Source organism: Tenrec ecaudatus, chromosome 15 (genome assembly GCF_050624435.1).
Source record: "Tenrec ecaudatus isolate mTenEca1 chromosome 15, mTenEca1.hap1, whole genome shotgun sequence".
Taxonomy (NCBI): Eukaryota; Metazoa; Chordata; class Mammalia; order Afrosoricida; family Tenrecidae; genus Tenrec; species Tenrec ecaudatus.
Genome location: NC_134544.1, coordinates 85,272,161 through 85,281,645, shown reverse-complemented (window position 1 = coordinate 85,281,645; position 9,485 = coordinate 85,272,161).

Below are 9,485 nucleotides of genomic sequence, written 5' to 3'. Positions count from 1 at the left end.
GGGAGAAGGATATGTCTGAGCAGAGAACACAGGAGCAAATGAAGGGTGAGGAAGATAGTGGAGCACATCCTGGCCCACCAGGACTGGAGGACAATATTCCCACTCAGAGCAATCAATCCATAGAGAAGACCATATGTCTGGCCCCACTATGAGACACAACATCCCGCACTGACTCATAGCCCTACAGGGGACAACACTGGAGACACAGAGTGGGAATTTCACCTGATCTGATCCCACCACATGGAGGCAAAACACTAAGGGCGTGCAACAGAACAGCAAGGGGACCGGAGCAACAAAGTGCCCATGGAATACCAAAAACAGACTTTGGGGCCAGGACTTGGCACCCCATCAGAATCAACCAGAAAGCACTCCTAAAGGCCAACAAACAGTCCTTGAACTAACCACAGGCTTTCCTTTGTTGTTGTTTTGTCATTGGCTTTTTATTGTTGTTGTTTTGCTTTCTTTTGTTGCTTTGTTTGGCTCTGTCTTGTTTTTGTGCATGTTATTATCTCCACAGGTCTGTCTAAATAAGATAGGCTGGATGAAGAATCTGGAGGAGAAAACAATGGGACTGACAGTTCCAGGGGGACATGGAAGAAGAGGAGGTGGGGGTAAAAGTAGTGGTGTTAACAAATTCAGGGTCAAGGGAACAATAAAGTGATCCAAATTGGTGGTGAGGAGGGTGTTAGAGGCCTGTTAGGGCACGATTAAGGGTATGTGACTGAGAGGAACTACTGAAACCCAAATGAAGGGTGAGCATGATAGTGGGACAGGAGGAAAGTCAAAGAAAATAGAGGAAAGAGCTAGGAGGCAAAGGGCATTTGTAGAGGTCTAAATAAAGGCACATACGTATGTAAATATATTTATATATGAGGATGGGGAAATAGATCTATGTGCATATATTTATAGGTTTAGTATTAAGGTAGCAGATAGACATCGGGCCTCCACTCAAGTACTTTCGCAATGCACGAATACTATGTTCTGTTAAACTGACATTCTGTGATGCTCACCTTCTCAACCTGATGACTGAAGACTAAGCAGGTGAATAAGAAAATGTGGTGAAGAAAGCTGATGGAGCATGGCTATCAAAAGATATAGCATCCAGGGTCTTAAAGACATGAAGGTAAACAATGAGCCATCAGGTTCAGAAGCAACAAAGCCCACATGTAAGAAGCACCCCAGCTTGTGTGATCACAAAGTGCAGAAGGGATCAGATATCAGACATCAAAGAACAAATAATCATACCATTATGTGCTTACCTTCCCAGTATGATTGCTGAAGACAAATGGGTGCATAAGCAAAAGTGGTGAAGAAAGATGATGGTGTCCATCTATCACAAGTTACAGCATCTAGGCTCTTAAAGGATTGAAAGTAAACAAACTTCAATCTAACTCAAAAATAACAAAGCCAACATGCAAGAAGCACACCAGCCTGTGTTATCATTAGGTGTCGAAGATATTAGGTAACAGGCATCATCAGAACAAAAAATCATGTCATTATGATTGAGGGGGAGTGAGGAGTGGAGACCCAAGCCTATCTGCAGGCAATTGGACATCCCCTTATGGAAGGGTCGCAGGGAAGAGATGAGCTAGTCAGGGTGCAGTGTAGCAACAATGAAACATACAACTTTCCTCTAGTTCCTAAATGCTTCCTTCCCCCAACCCCTATCCCCACTCTCATGATTCCAATTCTACCTTACAAATCTGGCTAGACTAGAGGATAGGCACCGGTACAGATAGGAATTAGAAACACCGGGAATCCAGGACAGATGATCCCTTCAGGATCAGTGTTGAGATTGGCAATACTGGGAGGGTGGAGGGAAGGTGGTATGGAAAGGATTACAAGGATCTACATGTAACCTTCACCCTGGAGACTGACAACACGAATTAGGTGAAGAGAGACATTGGACAGTGTAAGATATGACTAAATAATTATAATTTTAAAATTAGTAAGGGTTCATGAGGGAGGGAGTAGCAGAGAGGGAGGAGAATAAAATGAGGAGCTGATACCAAGGGCTCAAGCAGAAAGCAAATGTTTTGAGAATAAGGAAACAATGGATGGATATATGGGTTGCTATAAGAGTTGTATTAGCCTCCACTAACATGTGTAAAATAAATAAATTAACTGTAATTAGCGGGGAAAAGAGTATGTGTAGCATGCTTAATAAGAGCATTAAATTCAGAGGGATACTGTCATTAGATTTACACTTCAGATTTCATGATCCCTGTCATGAACTTATCTGAGACAATCATCACCATCACATTTAGAGATGAAGGTGACTGGACTCGTTGTTAGATGCACATAGTCTGGTGTGTAAGTTGGTCAGACAACCCCCAGCATCAGATGGCATAAGATGGCACTTTGTTGGAAATACCAGTATCGAGTGATGCCATTCCAGCCTGTGTGTAAAAAAGAACCAATCCCGCAATTTCTCAATGACACACACAAACATGACTGTGTTTAAATATCTGAGTATTGATAAAATGTATAGCTCTTTCTGTCAAAGCAGTTACTTATTCCCCTCAGAGAAGTCCAGATGAATTTGGCTTAAATTTGGTTAGTTGTGATATAATACAGTGGTTATAACCAAGCAGAAAATGAGTGAGGGAGACCAACTCTAACTCTGGACCATTTTTTGAGACCTAGGATATGAAAAAGAGAAATGAAAAGGGAACCACTGTAGGAAATTAGCTTTTAAAATGCTTGTTTTGAGTTGATACTCCTCAATTGTCAATAATATGAACAATTTTCCATAAAGCTCAATCTGTGAGTTTGGGTAAGTAGCAAAATAGAGAGCTGTGTCTAGAGCATAAATGGAGAGACTGAATTTGGGGATGCTGACATTTCAGATGTACCAGCGTCACTTGGGTAAAGGGTATTTAAAAGTGTCCATGGTCATTCTCCAAATGCTGAGGCCCTATTGCCTGTCAGAAGTGCAGGCCTACATTTGAGTCCAGAGTCTCTATTCAGTCTTCAGCAGGTGTCTTTCCATTGAAGATGTGACTTACAGGTTTTGGCACTTATTCCTACTCTGCTCCTTCTGGTAAATGTTGATTTCTTGCTCACTGCTCTGGCAGACCTGGCCAACTTAAGAATCAACTCGACTGGAATAGTGTTATATTGGGTGCTCTCGAGTAAACAAACAAAGTCTCTTCTCAGAGTTATCTGAGAGGTTATAGAGTTAAGACCTTGCTTTGTCTGGTGAGATACATCTGTAGTTCACTTTAATTTATTTAACGAAGCTGAGACTGGATATAGATCAGTGAGATACTTAAGGTTTATTGCACCAACCTGGCCCATAAAAATATGTGAGCTTAACTGAAGGACGGAGAGATAAATGGCTCAGTGAGCCTTGGCTTTCTTGTGCTCAGGTCTCTTGCTCTCTTATGGTTGGACCAGGGTGCAGCTGCCTTAGCTAGTTCCTTGCTTTAGCTGGAAAGGCTCACTTCCTGCAAGACATCCCTGAGGAGAAGCCACATGGACCTGCCAGGATGCAGCCCTGGGTGTTGGAGCTGCCATGTGGAGACCCCTGTGAGCGCTGAGCTGTTTACACACTCACTGATTCAGCTTTCCTCCTGAAGTCGGCATCATTGCATGTGTTTTGTGAGCTTGAGCAGGACTTTGTTGATCAGTGTCAGAAATATGCACTAGTTTCAGACTTATGGGCTTGGACAGCCCTGGGTTGGGATGCTTTCTTAATTAACACTTACCCTGTATATAAAACTCTCATATATGTATATGTACATATGGGTTTCTGTGGATTTGTTTCTCTAGTCTATCCAGACAAACATAAACAGGAACTGGGTGTTGTATTTATGTTGCTTGTTGGAATGGTGGTGGTTTGTGATGCTCATGATCCAAAAAAGATCCCCCCAAGAACTTGGAGTAAGCAGATTAAGAGCTCCCTGAATTTCAGGAAAGAAAATGGGTTTGGGAAAGTGTGAGGTAATGAAGACTCCCTGATCCTTTCAAGAACTAGATCCTGTTCACTCAGAAATGCACAAGATATATTGGAGTCCAAGGCAAGAGAAGAGTCGTAGGGGGCATGATGGTAAGAATCCTGGACTTAGGAATAGTTGGCTTTCCTTTGACCTTTACCATACACATCTTAAGAACAATTCGCTCTCACTACAGACTGAAAGAAAAATTACCTCATGGTGGCCGTAGAACAAAGAATGGAGCCTGAACTCAGTCCTTCTCCATTGATAAGTCCAGGGCTCCCCCACACAGCACATTATTCTTCAGGCCTAGGGTGGAATTCTCTTGTCCAGCTGTGAAGGCATTCAGTTCTCGTCAAATAAAGTTGTCTAAATATGACATTGCTGGATGTTCTCCCATGCTTGCTGACAGTTCCCGCAAAGTGAGGGTCTCAGTATCAGGCCAGGTCTATAGGGGATGATAGTGACAGAAAGGCCAACTCTCACTGTGTCAAGGTGTCTTGCTGAGGTGCAGCTACAGGAATCAGGTCCAGGACCGGTGCAACCCTCCCAAAGTTCTCCCTAATAGCTCTGTCTCTTGTTACTCCACCACCAGTGGTTACTGATGGCCCAGAATCCTCCAGACCCTGGTAAAGGGAATGTGGTGGATGGGACTCAAGTGCTCTGATGGTAATGCAAAAGATATCCTGTCCTTCCAAAGTCGATTCTCCATCACTAGAGACACAAGAAAGAATCAGTTCTTCCTGCAGCTGAGCTCCATGACTGCTGCGTACATGGCCCTGTGTTACTGTGCAAGGAGCACAGGGAGCGGAAGTTAGTGTGAGCCCAGACACAAACCTCCCCTGCAGGGGAGACATTGGCAGCAGGGGGCACTAAGGCCCCACAGAGAACAGGATTCACATCAGGAGCAGGTGCAGATGGCTTCAGGGCTGGCTATCTTTTGTAATCAGTGATTCTTCTACATCCACAGCTTCCCTAGGGAATCTTTCTCTATTTTTAAAAAATAATTCTGTGCCACCTGAAATGCAGGTTTTCCCCCCTTCTGCTATGGTGCAGTCAATTTACCCTCCTCATTCTAAAGAAATAAAATTTTTATTTAATAGTGTCCCAGTGAGAAGACCACATCAGTGCAAGACAGAATCATGAAGTAATTATGAAACAGAATCATGAAGTAATTATGAAAGCTAATTCTTTCTAAGGTCTATTTCAAGCAGTGTTAAGAGTGGGGGGAAATGCCTACATTTGTGTTAAGAAGATTCTCAACGTATAAAATTCTACCGTGCAATTTACAAAATGCCTAATGATATAAGCATTCATCCTCCCTGCAGATCAGTAAAATTTGAGCCATTCCATTGTTATTGTATAACAATTCAATGCACAACTGAAGGAAGAATGCCTAGTCCTGTGCCGTCCTTAAAAAGAAAACAAAAATAAAGGAAGGAAGGGTCTCAAAGAGATGAATTGAAGCATAACTGAAACACTGGGCTCAGATATAATAATTGTGGGGAGGCCAATGGACCAGGCAGTGTTTTCTTCCACTCTATGCAGATTCACAGTGAGTTAGAACCAACTCCATAGCACATAACAATAGCAAACACCACACGATCCTAACAAGATTTGCTAAATTTGAGCACACTCTTTTAGCCAGTGTATCAATCTGTCTCCTTGAGGCCTTCAAAGAAGGATATGCTTTCTGCATGGACATTTCAGAGAGCCTGCAGTCTGAGGACATAGTCACTTATGACTATTTAGGAAACAGTTCAAATTCATATCATGAAAATATCAGAACCCCAGAGTGGTAAGGCAGCTATTCTGGGAAGGGACAGGTACAAGACAATGTGTTTGCAAAATGTAACTTACTGGTTATATTTTGGTGAAAAAGGAAACTTGCACTTCATGTGACATATTTCAGGTATGGGCTGTTAAACTAAGTCCACAAAATGGGAGGGATATACTTCATGACTTAAGTCATACTATGAGGTCATACATCTTCTATCATTGAATCAATCCCAACTCCTAGAAATCTGATATACTGTTTTCTGGTATGTAAACCAACATGGGACAAATAATTTAAGTTTTCCCCAGTCGCTGGATTATAGACATCCAATGCCCTAAGTACAAGTACCTCCAGGGTTTCTATAAGCTCATAGTAATTTAAAAAACAAACAGAAACAAAAACCAACCAGATGTAGATTTAGTTTCCATGGAGATAATCCTGACTCACTGTGACCCACTAGGATCACAGCTATGGAAGTTTTCTAGTTAAATTATGTCTTGAAAAAGTATACCATTCTATTAATTAGGATTCTTCTAAACTATATTATATTTCCATCATAAAATAACAGGGCTAGACTCCCCAGATTCCCTCATCGAGCTTAGGGTCACAGCTATGGAATAATATTTGTAGTCAAGCTATGTCTCAGCAAACTATACAATTCTCTTAACTAAGATTCTTCTGAACTGTTACAGTTCCATCATGAAATAATAGGGGTTGACTCTTCACATCGCCCCCTATCACGATGCCCATCTCCAGGGAGTGGTTCCTTATGAAATCATGTTCAAAATACAGAGGAAGAATGCTGTATTATTGTGGTTGTATTTATAAAATATATTTGCTCTTCTAGCAATCCATGCTGTGTCCAATACTCTTCATCAGGAACGTGCTACTTATACCTGATGGAGAACAGGAACCGGGCATTCCAGAACTCAGCTTATATGCAAAAACAAGTGCGCTATAGAGTAAAAAGCTGACATCATCTCCCCATAGACACCACTCATCGAGGACATTGCCATATAGGTTACTCATAAACCATCAAGACGAAAGTCCACTCGTCATGGAGTGGCTATGGAGTTTCCTTTTCCCACTGGCAGTTGCCCTAGGTAACTAGGCAAGATCCTGGGGTGGGGAGGATGCTATGGTAGCTCCAGAGCACTCATCTTCTGTTTCACTTCTTCACAGGTGCAAGTGCCCAGATCCAGCTGGTGCAATTGGAGGCCGAGGTGAAGAAACCAGGAGAGTCTGTCAAGGTGTCCTACAGGACTTCTGGATATCCCTTCACTAGCTTTAGCATGGTGAATGGATGCCGCAGGTGTGGCAGGTGCAAGGGAAAGGCCTTCAGTGGATGGGCTGAATCTACACTACTCTGGGAAACCAGCATATGCCCAGGGCTTCACACAAGGCTATGTCTTCTCCTTGGACGCCTCAGTCAGCACAGCGTATCTACAGATGAGCAGCCTGAAGTCTGAGGATACTGCCACCTATTACTGTGTAAGACACAGTGTGAAACCCACATCCTGAGAGTGTCACAAAACCTGGGGAGATGGGGGCTGTGCTGCGCTGAGGCAGTGACCCAGAATAGCAACTGAATCCTTTCTTTATGTACTGGTTATGCACTTAGACATGAGAAACAAAGAAAAATACTTTTATTTCCTGTGGAATGAAACCAGTGACCCAAAAGGGGAGGAGGAAAACACATCAGTATGTAACCTTTTCTCAAGTCTCTTGTGTAAATACATCTATCATGGTGTAAGAACTATGCAGACTCCATGGAGGGCAGATTCCTCATTTCCAGACACAATGCCAAGAACACGCTGTAGCTGCACATGGACAGCCTGGAACTCCAAGACAAGGGCATCTATTACTCTGTGAGAAAGATCCTGAAAGGAAGTCAGTGTGTCCCCGACATAAATCTTCCCTGCCCTGACGGGGCTGGTCTGCAGGGGGCGCCCAGGACCCACCAATCATAGGATACAGACCCAGGAGCAGGTGCAGAGGAACAGTTTCTGGACTGGTTTCCTATTGTGCTCTAGTGCTTCTTCTCCATCTCACAGTTTCCCTCAGGGAATCTCTGATTGTTGTGACAGTTTGTCTACTGCTGATATCTCTGAAGCTAAAAGTCGTAACAGGAGAAAGTACTGTTGCATGCAGAGAAAGGAGCCTGTCTCACATCTTGGGAATGTTGCCAGAGATTCCCTGGATCATTGTTTAATGAACCTCAGGGAAACCCGGGGAGACTTTTCCAACCTCCTTCAGGGCATCTCAAGTCCCTGGGTTAAGAAAACAGTTAAGCACTCTACTAGTAGCTGAAAGACAGAGAACAGTTCTGTTGAGTTGTTTCCAAGATATCAGAGTCAGTGTAGTGATCCCATTAGTTTTCCTCAATTAGCACACCATCAGGGTTTGTGGTGGGTGTCCACAGCAACTGGTTCAGCATCAGTAACATGTCAGTGGAAAATGACGTTCACATCTGACTCTTTTATCTCCTAAAGAAGTGTCCCTGTCAGTCAGAGTCAACTATGACCTGGCATCTCCTTTTCTCCTACTGTTTTTTCATTTTTCTTCTTCTTCCTGGTTCAGCAATGTCATCTAATTCATGGTTACTATGTGGTTCATAATTGGTGATGCAAAATATTCATATTATTAACACATCTGTAAAAAAATAAACGTGTATGCTAGTCTGAGTGCTTCAAGATGCAAACTATAAGATAAAGGAAGTTTGCTTTAGTTTAAACTCTTGGTTTAATGTTATTAGGTGCTATCAATTGGCCCTCTATGGATCAAAACAAAGCATTGCCTGGTCCTTGGCCACCTTCACATTCTATGTTTGCGTCTGTTGTTACAGCCTGTGTCAATACATCTCAGTGAGGGCCTTCCTCTTTTCGATGTCTTTCCACTTTACCAAACATGATGTCTTCAGGGATTAGTTTCTCCTGGCAATGTGCCCAAAGTATCTAAGACAAAGTATTGTCATCCATGCCTCTAAGGAGCATTCTGACTGGATTTTTCCAACACAGACTGGTTTGTCCTTTTAGCAATCCATGGTCCATTGAATATTTTTTCTTAGTAGTCCATGGTACTTTGAATATTTTTCTTCAGTACAATAATTCAAATGCATTGATTCTTTATTGGTCTTCCTTAGTCAATGTCCAACTTTCATATACATATGAGACAATGGAGAAAACCATGAATTTGGTCGGGCACATTTTAGTCCTCAAAGCAGCAAACTTGCTCTTTGGTGCTGCAGATTTACCTAATGCAATATGTTTTTTTTAGTTTATTAATTGCTGTTCCCAGAGCATTGATTGTGGCTACAAGCAAGACAAAATATATGACATCAACTTTTTCTTCACTTATCATGATGTAAGCTTTCAGTCCAATTATGAGGAATGTTGTCTTCTTTACATTGAGTTTGAATCCATACTGAAGGCCACGATCCATGATCCAGGTGTCTCAATTCCTCACTTTCATCAAAGAAGGTTGTGTTATCTGCATATCAGAGGTTGTTAATAAGCTTTTCTCCAAACTTGGTGCCACATTCCTCCTCATCTACTGTGATCACTTGTTAAGCATGCAGATTGAACATGTACAGTGAAGAGATACAACCTTGACATACACCTGTCCTGAATTTAAACCACAACATATTACCTGGTTGATCCATGAGCACAACTAGATATTCTGGAATTCTCCTCATTCTCAAGGTTATCCAGTTTATTATAATCCACACAGTTTAATGTCTTTGCATTGTCAAGGAAACACAAATAAACTTC